This window comes from Nicotiana sylvestris, chromosome 9, assembly GCF_000393655.2.
Source record: "Nicotiana sylvestris chromosome 9, ASM39365v2, whole genome shotgun sequence".
In the NCBI taxonomy this organism is placed as follows: Eukaryota; Viridiplantae; Streptophyta; class Magnoliopsida; order Solanales; family Solanaceae; genus Nicotiana; species Nicotiana sylvestris.
The window spans coordinates 80645346-80659210 of NC_091065.1; positions in this window are offsets into that span (position 1 = coordinate 80645346).

Here is a 13865-nt window from a genome sequence, read left to right on the forward strand (position 1 = left end):
GGGAATTTGAAGGGGCAATTAAGGTCCGATTTTGATGTTCTTGGTATGTATAAACTCGTGAGAGGATGAGGATTCTATTGATGTGACTTTTATCGGATTCCAAGACGTGGGTTCGGGGGCCGGGTTTGAGCAATTTCGGATTTTTTTAATGTAAATTGGATATTTTCGAGTGGGCTTTGTTCCCTTAGCATATTTTAATAGTTATTTACTGATTGTGGCTAGATTTGGAGCATCCAGAGGTTGATTTGTGAAGGCAAACGCATCGCAGGCTAGAGTTTGGACCGGATCGAGGTGAGTAATGATTGTAAATGATGACCTCAGGGTATGAAACCCCGGATTGCACATCGTTGTGCTATATTGAGGTGACGCACACGCTAGATGACGAGCGTGGGGTCGTGCATTGTTGGGGATTGTGACCTAGTCCATCCCGAATGAGTTGTTTTACCGCATATTTGATTGAAAACTGTTTGCTATCATCTTGTTTTGGACGAAATGCCATATTTGGGCCTAGTGCCAACTATTTGGACCCTTACGGGGTTTTTACTGATATTTTCTCACTGTTTTGACTTTAAACTTGTACTCAGTCATGCTATATCCTACTGTTTTCATAACTCAGCCATGTTTACTATATTTTAATATATTAAATGATATTTCAAATATTATTTTGGGCTGAGCATCATGTTTTACTGTTGTCCGAGTGGCTTATGTGATTTTGACTGATTAAGGCCGAGGGCCTGTGTTGTGAGGATACTTTTGGGTCAGGCTACATGCCGCAGCGGTGATACACTGATTATGATTATGAGGCCGAGGGCCTAAGTTTTGTACGCCACGAGGTGGCTTGTTGATATGAGGCCGAGAACCTAGTGATGATGCCACGAGATGGCTTGATATTGCGTTTGGGCCGTAAGGGGCCCCTCCAGGAGTCTGCACACCCCCAGTGAGCACGGGTACCCATTGTGATGTGAGGTATAGCCCGAGGGGCTGGTGTTGTTCCATGTTGTTGCCCGAATGGCTGTTTCTGTTGGTATTTACGCCCGAGGGGCAGATTTTCTGTGCTTATCTATTCTACTTGCTTGCATTTAATTGCTTAACTGTTAAAAAAGTATTTTTAAAGAAGTTTAAACTAAGCTAAGATGCTTTAAGAGATTTGATAGCTTCATTTCTTTTCCTACTAGTTTTGTACTACTTCTATACAGCATGTTGATGTACTTTTTGTGATTTCTTATTGCTTAGACCTTATTTATGATTATTACTCACTGAGTTGGAGTACTCACTTTACTCCCTGCACCTTGTGTGTAGATTCAGGTATTTATGCACCCGGTAACGGGCACTGGTTGAGCAGAGGCAGAGTCATTGGAGTTTAGCGAGTGTCTAACTTGTGACACTCTGATGTCGGGCTGTATCTATTTCCGCACTATTCATTTGAACTTACATTATGCAATATCTGATTAATTAAAAAGGCCTAAATTGACTTATTAAAATTATTTAAATGAACTTGGGAACTGTGTCGGTTGGCCTTATCTTCACGAGAGGCACTATCATGACCGGGTCTAGTTTGGGATCGTGACAAGTTGGTATCAGAACCTAGGTTACATAAGTCTCACGAGTCATAAGTAGGTTTAGTAGAGTCTCGCGGATCGGTATGGAGACGTCTGTACTTATCCTTGGGAGGCTGCAGAACCTTTAGGAAAAACTTCACATTCTTAAATTCTAATAGTGCGTCCTTGATTCAGCTTGACAAGTAACTCTTTGAATTCCTTCCACGCGTTCGTATGCACGGATGAGCGCTTGTTATCATATGTGCATCGATGGCTTGTGATTCCCTGATCGAGGGGCGAGATGTGATCTCGATGTGTTGATGTTGGGCCAGTCTAGAGGACTTGAGGCTGGATTTTTGCCTATATCTCGAGCCTTGAGCTGTTGATTTCATGAGCGCGTGCATTTGGATCTATATGTTCTGTTGTGTCCCTATTAAGGGAAGTAATTACTGGTTAGCTACATGATGAGTATGTTATGACTGCGAGGTGTATTCATATGATTTGGAAACGACGATAAGGGTCTGCTGGAGGATAGAAGAACTATTAGGTACTTGATTTTCATCTTGATTTAAGGTATAGCCCCGAATTATGGGTGTGTGAAGAATCTTTTCATGTTTCCTAGCTAGGAGTGAAGTAAATTTCATGTTGCAGTATGAGATCAGACTTAGGAAGATCAAGCGACTGCGTAATGTCTATAACGGTGGAAGGTATACAGAAATGTTAGTTGGAGGCAAAGCAGGTAGGTCATCTCATGCGAAGTGTTCTGAAGTTGTGTGATCCTTATGATTGTCTGTTAGAAGATCTTATTTACAAGTGAAAGATATGTGTTGCAATTTAAATTTGGGTCACTTAAGAGAGTGGGTTTAACTGTTGCGGGAGTGAATGCGAGAATTGCAGAAGACTTAAAGTGCTAGATGGTCTGTGTTTCATGAGCTTATTAAGGATGGCATTTAATCTCATTATGGTATTATGGCAGTAATAGAGTATATGCATGATGAGTTATTGTGTGTGTTTTGATCTATGACTTCGAGCCAAGTGGGGGAGTTCGCTATTGATTAGTTGACTGCACAGTTATGTACTATGTTGGTTCCAGTTTGAGGCGTACGGGTGAATCAATGGCTTACGGAGATCGAGACCGAGGATGGCTCGAATCAAGGAATTTTTTTACAAAGGTTATATTATACTTCATAGGTGTATGAGGATCACGGAATGTCTTGAGTTGTTGTTGGTAAAGGATGCTCGGCGCATAGAGCAGGAATGTTGTTTGGTTGTATTGAGATGAGGTTACATTCCGCGGTGTCGGAGTGCTAATGAGGCACAGGTTGCTCGGTTCATTTGATCAGGCTAATTGCAGTTTGAATAGAGTGGATGACTTTCGAGAATGGTTCTAATGGGTTCAAGATTCTACATGTAATAATTGGAGATTTTCAAGTTGTATAATTGGTTAGAAACTGAGGTTTGCACTGGAGGGTGTCAAGACTTGTGTCATTTCTGTATCAACTATGGGATTCTATTCATCAGCATCAGGAAGGTGAAGGTAACAGATTAAGATTCACATGAAGTCTTTTTAGAGTAGAATATTTATTATGTGGTGTTGTTGGGATATTTAAGAGAGTATTTAGCATGTTATAAGCCTTAGACGTGTGGTTTTATGCTTGGGTCTCATATGGTGAGTCTGGGTTGAGAGATTGTGGTATTATGGCAAGGAGAAGTATCAATTTGAAGGTAATTTAGAAGAAACTAGGATCAATAGGATAGCTTGGTAATAGGCTGGATCAGCATGGTAAAGATATGATTAGTCCTTTGGGTGATTATGAGGTAATGAGTTCTGCAAGTGTTTCGCAACAATTCACTTGGGTTTTTAGTGGCTTGCGTAGCTTGGTTGAGTTAGAAGGATTCAGTCCTGACGGTTTAGTTTTGTGCGAATGGAATTCAAAAAGTTCTTGATGATTTCTACCACGGTTAGAGGTGTATATTTTCCACGGGCATGAGGAGCATGCGATGTATAGTGATTTTCTCCCAGATGAGGTCCAATTGAAAAGTTCTTGGCTAGTTGAGTATATAGTTACGTGTGGCTTGGAATGGATATGAAGTTCTCATGTTTACCTTAGGATGGTATGGTATATGCGGTATGTTGTGAAAGACTTAAATTTGCATGTGTAAGGTCACAGATCAGTTCTGAAAGGAAGGTCACAAATTCTTAGGCAGCACGGGCAGCTTCAGATAATTAGAGAAATGCTCCAGATAATTAGGGAAATGATCTTCAGATGATTAAGGAAATGGTATTGCTAATTGGGGTGATTTGACGAGGGTATATGCTTTAGAAAAAGGTAGTGTGATTAAGTTGATGGTACTTCGGTAGTATTGCGACACTCTCTTGTTAGATCGACTGCTGATATTCGAGTTTGCTTGGTGACACAGAAGAATTTTAGAGTATCTCTCGTGGAATGATTGGGTATTAGAGGTGTGGTATGTATTCGGACGGCGAAACTGGGATTAGGTATGGTGATTCGTGGGCTATATGGAGTTGGAGACTGGGAGTTCTCATATTCAGGCTATGTTGTGGTTATTGGTCGTGTGTATCGGTATTGTTTAGTGACTATCGGGGTTTGGATACCCGAGTAGATCTCGTGCTACTTGGTATGTTAGATTCTGATGTAATATTGGGTATAGACTGGTTGTATTCGTGTCATGTTATTCTGGACTATTGCGCTAAGGCGACGATGTTGGCTATGCCGGGAATGCCACAGATTGAGTGGCGAGGATCGACGGATTTCATGCCCTAGTAGGGTAGTTTTATATTCTAAGATAATATTGTATGGTGGGCTGGGCTGGGACCGGGCCCGCGGTCCTAACGGGCTAAACGGGTCTGGCGGGCCGGGCCTGGTGTGCCGGTCCTCAATGGTGCAAAAAGCCCGCGGCGGGCCGGGTCACATTAAATAGCCCACGAGCCCGGGACCGCTAAGCTCGGGACCGGCTGGCGGGCCTGGGCCGGTCTTACCGGGCCTAACGGGCCTATAACGGCTATTTTAAAATATTTTTTTTTTAAATAGCAACGGTCAAAAATTTAAAAAGTAGCCGTTGGGCTGCAATTTTGACCGTTTGAAACTTTCAAAAATAGCCATTTGGCCCCCAAACTTTATTTTAACCCCAAACTTTATATAATTACACTTTTTCCCAATTCTCAATTATAAATACCCCCTCATTCTTTCATTTTTACTCACCAATTCATCAATCTCTCTCAATCTCTCTACTATAATTGCTTATTTTATTGTTGAAATTTCGTGAAAAATTGTGAAGTTGGTGAATTGAAATATTCAAGTCTTCAACGATTTTCAATTTTCAAGAAGTTGTTCGGCAATTCGGTAAACTCGTTTCAACTCTTAAGTTTTAAGAATATATTTTTGTGTGTTTTAATTTGCATAATTGTAATTAATATGACATCTTTGATAAAAATGTTTGGTGGTAAGGAAAAAGCTAAAACTGGTGAAAGTAGTGGCCAACCTACTACCCTTCCCCCGGCTCCCCGACTCAGACCTGGTAGACGTCCTGTTGCTCCTATTATTCTTGATAGTGATAACCCCTGTTTTCAATTTTTCAATAGTCAATTTTGCCATAATGTTGCACCAGGTGAAAATTTAGATGATGAAACTATGAATGCTCTTTATCCTAATCAAACTATCTTTGAAAATGATGAGGAAAATGAGGATAAAGATGAAACCCAATCGGATTTAGATGATACACCTACTAGTCCTTTTAATAACTCAACTGATGTACCGCCCGATCCACCTGTAGAAACCCCTAGTTTTAATAGACAACCTCTTAAACGCCAAAAAACATCATTAGTTTGGAATTTTTTTACTCAAGTAAGAGAACAAAAAAAGGCTAAGTGTAAAACATGTGGGAAATTACTGGCGCATAAATATACTGGAGACCATAGCGGCACGGGTAGTTTGACTAGGAACATAAAAACACACCCTAGAGATAAAGTTAGATATTTACAAATGAAAGCGCAGCTAGAGGGGACACGTGTAGATTTTGCGGATAGCCCTAGTACAGGTTCAAATCTAGTTCAACCAGGAATTAACACTGTGACCGGAGGTATTTTATATTACGATCCAAATAGAGATCGTGAAGAATTAGCAAAGATGGTTACCGTTATGTGCTTACCCTATTCTTTTCCTTCTAATCCTAATTGGGTGCATTATATTAGAAGAGTTTTTAATCCTACTTATAAAGGTTGGCCTCGCGCAACAGTTAAGAGCGATATTTATAAATATAAACATGAATATGAACAATATTTGCGGTATTTATTTACTCATATAACTAATCGGATTTCTATTATTACTGATATTGGTAGAAGTGGTAATGATTGTGATTATCTAATACAAGTCATTGGATAGATGAGGAGTGGACAATGCAAAAACGCATTATTGCGTATAGAATAATTAATTCACGTCACACAGGTAAGTTTATAGCTAACACTGTTGCAGATATTTGTAGATATTTTTGCTTTAGAGATAAAATAATGGCAATTTCTATGGATAATGCTTCTAGTAACACTAGTGCTATAGGCATACTTACAACAACACTAAATCCTGCATTTAGGAATATATTCCATGTTAGATGTATTTGTCATATTTATCATTTAATTGTCGGTGATGGTATGCGAATTTTAAATTTAGAAATTGAAAAGGTTAGAATGGCTCTTAATTGGCTTTTTTATTCAAACCGTAGAAATAGACTTAGAGATTATTTTAAAAAATGTGATGAATATGGCTTTAGAGAAAGAAAGGTTCCTAAAGCTTGCCCGACTAGATGATATTGTATGTACGAAAGTTTAGTAGTTGCATATGAATATAGAAACCCAATTAATGCAACGTTTAATGCTTGGGTAGGTGGTGAGGATGATGATGAAATGCTTACTACTCAAGATTGGACGAATGTTAAAAAATTTATAAATTTTTTAGAACATTTTTAAATTGCTACAAATGCATTTTCTGGGCAATATTATCCTACTATTTCAAACTGTTTAGTTTATATTGCAGGCCTATGTGATTTGTTTGTTGAATTTTCAGAGGGTGGGAAAATTTATCAACTTGCTATAAATGAAATGAAAGAAAAGTTTAAAAAATATTTTTTCCCTATCCTTCCTATTTATGGTGTTGCTGCAATGTTAAATCCTACAATGAAATTAGGAGGTCCTCATTTTTAGTACTCAAATATTTATAAGGCTTTAGATCTTTCAAATGAGGAATTTGCTACACTTGCAGATGCAAAAGCCTCAATTAAAATTAATGCTCAAACAATTTATAATGATTATCAACTTGCCTTAGAGCATGCTAGGCCAAATGTTTCAACCCCTACTTCGTCTAGTTCACAATCGTCTAAAAAAGTTGCGGGCTTAAAAGTACTTAAATCCTGGACGGAGTTCAGGGGTTCTCAAGGTGATAATTATGATGATACTTCACATCTAAATGAGCTTCAAATTTATTTGTCGCAGGGACTTGAAAGGAGAATCCAGACGGCACTTTTGATCTTTTGGAATAGTGGAAGGCAAGGGAAAAATATTTTCCGATTCTTGCAAGGATGACTCGGGATATTTTATCTATTCAAGCTTCAACTGTTGCATCAGAGAGCACTTTCAGTCAAGCAAGACTTCAAATAGGTGATCATAGAGCGTCTATGAGGGAGAGCTTGGAAAAATCTGTACTGTTCAGAGATTGGATCCGCTCGGAAAGAAGAAACTTTGGAATTGCGGATCACAACCGGCGATAGATGAAGCTTATGAAGAAATGATGGCGGAACTTGCGGAGGATGCTGCTTCGCCCGGAAGTGGTGATGAACAAGCTTCTTTTCCACCACCACCAATGCAACCTCCTCCGAACCTTGAAGGATTTATGAGATTTGTTAGAGATACAATGTAGATTATGGTGTAACTTGTACTTTGGCACATCTTCTTTTAGTTTTTTCCCTTTTAATGGTGGTATTAGTACCTTGTTGTGCTCATTCCATTGGGGGGAGGAAGACTAAGAAAGATATGTCATTTTTGGTAATAAAAATTATAAGACATGCCCTTGAATATCTTTTTGCAATATTTTTTTGTCTTTAACTTGCAATTATTTATAAGCTATAATATATATATACATAACATACAATATATACTACAAAAAAATATATAAGCGAATATATATACATAACATACAATATATACTACAAGAAAATATATAAGGGAATATATATACATAACATACAATATATACTACAAGAAAATATATAAGGGAATATATATACATAACATACAATATATACTACAAGAAAATATATAAGGTAATATATATACATAACATACAATATATACTATCTTTATACCATCTAAATTCACTAAGGGTCTTACATCTAAGCCCATTAAGTAAGGTTCTGATGGTCTCATGATTTGAGGTAAATCTACCATTGAAATGCTCTAAAATTGTAAGGATAAGGGTATACACTGCATCTTCTCTACCCTTAACTAGAGCCATACCTATATTATCAACACCCTCGTCTATGGAAGTAGCATTAATAACTAAAGCCTTTTCTTCAACGGATAAATAATTATCCCATTCCTTTTGAATATATCTTCGTGCCCGAGAACCGGGGCTAAAATCAATTTGGTGTGGAATCATTAAGTATTATTGGGGTCGAAATCCATCTCGGATACAGAAGGGATATCCTTATCAGAAATATTATCATTGTCCTGAACAATATTTGTTTGAGGGTTATAGTATACTATACTAGTATACTATATATATATATATATATATATATATATATATATATATATATATATACTATACTATACTAGTATACTATATATACTACAAAACAAGATTTTTCAAAATTCAAAATGAGGGCCCCACCCCCAATGACCACCAACGGCCATATTGCACAAATAGCCGTTTTTTTTTTCAATTTACAAAACTAACCTTCTCTAACACTATAAATAATACTCAATACTCATTTCTCAATCTAAATTTCTCTCAATCTCTCAATCTCCAATTTTCAAGACTTCAAGTCTCAATCTTAATTTTCAAGTTACATCATGCCTCGTTCGGAAAGAGTGCGCTTATTTGTTTCGCACTACTATGAAGTGCTTGAAGAAAATGAAGAAGGCCAAATATTAAAGTGCAAGAACTGTGGAATAGTCTTAAATTTTCGTTCAGGGTGTACCGCAGGCATTTTAAGGAAGCATATAACGTTTTGTGTTGATGGTATTTATCCGCAAATTCGTCTTTAAGATTTTTCAACAATTTGTGTTATTTTAAAATTATTAGACGTATTTATGCTTCATGTTGTACTTTCTTATTAATTTATTATGCATGGCAATTTAGTTTTACTATTGTTTTGTTATTTTACTTTTTCGTCAAGCACTTTAATAATTAGATTTCTACATATATATTACATATATATTTTTTATATAGCCAAGATATGGTTTACAAGAAATTGCCTTAAACACAAATTTTTTTTTAAAAAAGCCCGGAAATAAAAAAAGCCCGTTAGGCCCGCTAAGCCCACGAGCCCGGCCCGTTTAGCTTAGGACCATATGGGCTTAGGCCCGTCACGAGCTAGTTCCACCCGTTGAGCCCACGAAGCCCGGGACCGCGAGGCTCGGGACCGCCAGAGCCCAGGCCCGCTAAGCCCAGGCCCATTAAGCCCAGGCCCGTTTGGCCTATTTAGGCTCGGGCCTGGCCCAGAATACAGCATTATTCTAAGACCTAGCGGATGGCTAGGAAGGATTGTCTTTCTTATTTGGGCTTTCGTGATGGATGTCAGTGCAGAGACTCCTACCATTGATTCAGTTCCGGTGGTGAGGGACTTTTCAGATGTGTTTCTTGTGGTCAGGCATGTCAACGGGCAGGGTTGTTGATTTCGGTATTGATTTGATACCGGGCATCGTGTCGTATGGCACCGGCAGAGTCAAAGGAGTTGAAGGAATAGCTTCAGGGTTTCCTTAATAAGGGGTTCGTTGGCAGGCCAATGTGGATATGTGTTCTAACTTGAGTCGGCTTGGTTGGCTCCAAGTTGTATTATTGAGGGATGTGTTGATTCGATTGTTATTGGGCTCATTAGTAATCTGGGAGATCTATGAGTTACCTTTCTATGTTGCGAGGCATTGGAATTTGTTGGTTATAGGCACATATAGTGCGGTGTTATTGGGGCCTATCAGTGGAATTCGAAAGGGAGGAGTATTGGATATTGCTCGGCGGATGGGGCATCGGTTGTGTCCTTTCGGGTTGTGTGATGTTATGTCAATTGTTTCGCTGTGGTTATGATGATTTGCTTTGGTTCTAGACATCAAATTATGCATCATTGTCAATTTTGAGCATGGCGACTTGAGGTGTTTCATGTGGACCAGTGCTTGGGTAGGGTCGCGCATTGCAACGGAGTTATGTAGAGGTATGACCTTTCGGGTTAGATTCGTGCGTTTTGTTTCTGTGATGTGTGACGGGTTCTCGTCATTGTGTGATGTGGTTCTGGTGAGCTTGCGGTACAGCTCTTTCATTTGAGTCATTTTCATGATTTGTGTATGTTCGAATTATTGCTTATCGGTGTGCGGATTGCACGAGTTGTGGCTTTAGATGGTATTGATGTGTCATGTCACCAGAGTAGTTGTGTTGAATTAGATGTGATCGTTGGGATCTAGAATGAATACAAACGGATTCGATTTCAGCGTGTTGGAAGGATAATATCGAGGTTCGGCTTAGAAATTTGCCATGGTCCTTGTCAAAGGAGAAGCGACTTCATGAATGGTTGATCTGAGAAATGGTTATGGTTTAGTGAGTGTTTCATTTATCATTGGCAGTGTATGAAAGTGTTGAAATGAGACTTTAGTTGATAAGAGGTGTTCTATCGGTATTCGGTGGTTGTGTGCAGCTGCTGTGATTAGAAGTTATCGCTACAAGTGTTTGAGTTATGTGGTATATCATGTAATTGCACCTGAGGTTGAATGTATGGGTTATTATAGCTTGTTCGGGCTTATTCAGAGTATAGATGTGAGATTCTGATCTTGTGGATAATTTCAGAAGTGGAAACGTGGTTCTAAGGTTTATGGACTAGGTTGGATTGTGAAATTTCAGTTACATTATGTTATCAGACCTATATGAGATAGGGTGACGTGGGATCACCCCCCGGGTATGCATGGTAGGTTATTTCAGCGATTGGTTGGCTTTTGGACAACTCTGGGCACATTCGAGGACGAACGTATGTTTTTGTGGGGGAGGATGTAATGATCCGACCAGTCGTTTTGAGATTTTGCACTTTGCTTGCCAGTTCTCGGGCATGACTTGCCCCGTGTGATGGATTATGACTTATGTAAATCGTTGGTTTTGGTTTTCAGGGTAATCGGAATGAATTTGGAAGAACAGTTCTCAGTTTGAAGCTTGAAATTTGAAAAGTTTGACCAAGATTTGACTTGTTGGTATATGATCTCGAATCAGAATATTTATGATCCGGTTTGCTCCATTAGGTGATTAGGGACTTAGGAGCGTGATCGAAATGCATTTTGGAGGTTCGTGGAAGATTTAGGCTTGAATTAGTGAAATTGAGATTTTGGCGTTTTCCGGTTGATAGGTGAGATTTGATATAGGAGTTAGAATGGAATTCCGGAAGTTGCAGCAGCTCCGTTGTGTCATTTTTGATGTGTGTGCAAAATTTCAGGTCATTCGGACGAGGTTTAGTAGACTTTTTGATCGAAAGCGGAATTTGAAAGTTCTTGGAATTCTTAGGCTTGAATCCGACGCAATTTTAGTATTTTGATATTGTTTTGAGTGTTCCGAAGGTTGTAACAAGTTTGAATGATGTTATGGGATATGTTGGCATGTTTGGTTGAGGTCTCGAGGGCCTCAGGTGAGTTTCGGGTGGTCAATCGAGCTATTTCATGTTTTGAAAAGTTGCAGAAACCTGCTGAAGTGTTGCAGGAAAATTAACCTTCACATTCGTGAGTAGGTCCTCGCGTTCGCGAAGGGTTAGCTGGTGAGGCTGAGGAATTAGCCTTCGCGTTCGCGAAGGGCTGGAGTCTTGTGCATCGTGTTCGCGAAGTTCACGCCGCGTTCGCATAAAAGGAAGGTGAGCAGCTGGGTTCAGGGTATTTTGTTCTTCGCGTTCGCGGATGTGGTGTCGCGTTCGCAGTGAGTTAGAAAGCCAAGCTTTCACGTTTGCGTAGTGTTAGTCGCAATCGCGATGAAGGAAGATTTGGTCAACTTGAGTTTGTAGAAGAAGGTTTTTGATGCCTGGGCATAATGTTTAAATAGCCATTATCCGCGATTTTGGGGCTAACTTTCACCATTTTTGGGCGATTTTGGAGCTTTTTGAGATGATTTGAAGAGGGATTCAAGAGATAACACCTGGAGGTAAGATTTTTGAACTCAATACTCGATCCTATGTTGATTCTTACTTGTTTAATCATGAAATATGTGGAAAATTAAAGCCTAAAATTGGAGAATTAGGGCTTGAATTTGGAGAATGTAAATTGGGAATTTGAAAGGGCAATTCAGGTCCGATTTTGATGTTCTTGGTATGTATAAACTCGTGAGAGGATGAGGATTATATTGATGTGACTTCTATCGGATTTAGAGACGTGGGCTCGGGGGCCGGGTTTGAGCAATTTCGGGATTTTTGATGTAAATTGGATATTTTCGAGTGAGCTTTGTTCCCTTAGCATATTTTAATAGTTATGTACTGATTATGGCTAGATTTGGAGCATCCGGAGGTCGATTTGTGAAGGCAAAGGCATTGCGGGCTAGAGTTTGAACCGGATCGAGGTGAGTAATGATTGTAAATGATGTCCTGAGGGTATGAAACCTCGGATTGCACATCGTTGTGCTATATTGAGGTGACGCACACGCTAGATGACGAGCGTGGGGTCGTGCACTGTTGGGGATTGTGACCTAGTCCATCCCGAATGAGTTGTTTTACCGCGTATTTGATTGAAAATTGTTTGCTATCATCTTATTTTGGGCGGAATGCCATATTTGGGTCTAGTTCCAACTATTTGGACCTTTACGGGGTTTTTACTTATATTTCCTCACTATTTTGACTTTAAACCTGTACTCAGTCATGCTATATCCTACTGTTTTCATAACGCAGCCATGTTTACTCTGTTTTAATATATTAAATGATATTTCAAATATTATTTTGGGCTGAGCATCATGTTTTACTGTTGCCCGAGTGGCTTATGTGATTTTGACTGAGTAAGGCCGAGGGCCTGTGTTGTGAGTATACTTTTGGGTCGGGCTACACGCCGCAGCGGTGATACACTGATTATGATTATGAGGCCGAGGGCCTGAGTTTTGTACGCCACGAGGTGGCTTGTTGATATGAGGCCGAGAGCCTAGTGATGATGCCACGAGATGGCTTGATATTGTGCTTGGGCCGTAAGGGGCCCCTACAGGAGTCTACACACCCCCAGTGAGCGTGATTACCCATTGTGATATGAGATATAGCTCGAGGAGCTGGTGTTGTTCCATGTTGTTGCCCGAGGGGCTGTTTCTGTTGGTATTTGCGCCCGAGGGGCAAATATTTTGTGCTTATCTGTTCTAGTTGCTTGCATTTAATTACTTAACTGTTAAAAAGGTATTTTTAAAGAAGCTTAAACTGCGCTAAGATGCTTTAAGAGATTTCACAGCTTCATTGTTTTTCCTACTGGTTTTGTTCTGCTTCTATACACCATGTTGATGTACTTTTCGTGATTTCTTATCGCTCAGTCCTCATTTATGATTATTACTCACTTTGTTGGAGTACTCACTTTACTCCCTGCACCTTGTATGCAGATTCAGGTATTTCAGCACTCGGTAGCGGGCACTGGTTGAGCAGAGGCAGAGTCATTGGAGTTTAGCGAGGTAGCTGCCCGACGTCCGCAGCACTGCTTTCTCCCTCTTGATGTCATTAGACTATATTTAGTATATTTCTAGAATTTTCGTTGTATTTTAGACCTTAGTAGATGTTCGTGACTTGTGACACTCCGATATCGGGCTATATCTATTTCCGTACTATTCATTTAAACTTACATTATGCTATATCTGATTAATTAAATAGGCCTAAATTGACTTGCTAAAATTATTGAAATGAACTTGAGAATTGTGTCGGCTGGCCTTGTCTTCACGAGAGGCGCCATTACGACTAGGTTCGGTTTGAGGTCGTGACACGATACTATTCTACATCATCCGCGTAGGCTGATTTTAGGTTTGAAGTTATTATCTTTAACTAGGATTAACCTCTTATATATTAAATTAATTAGTTTAATCGAAGGTTCATACTTTTTGGTCAAACAAGCATAACTAATGAATCATA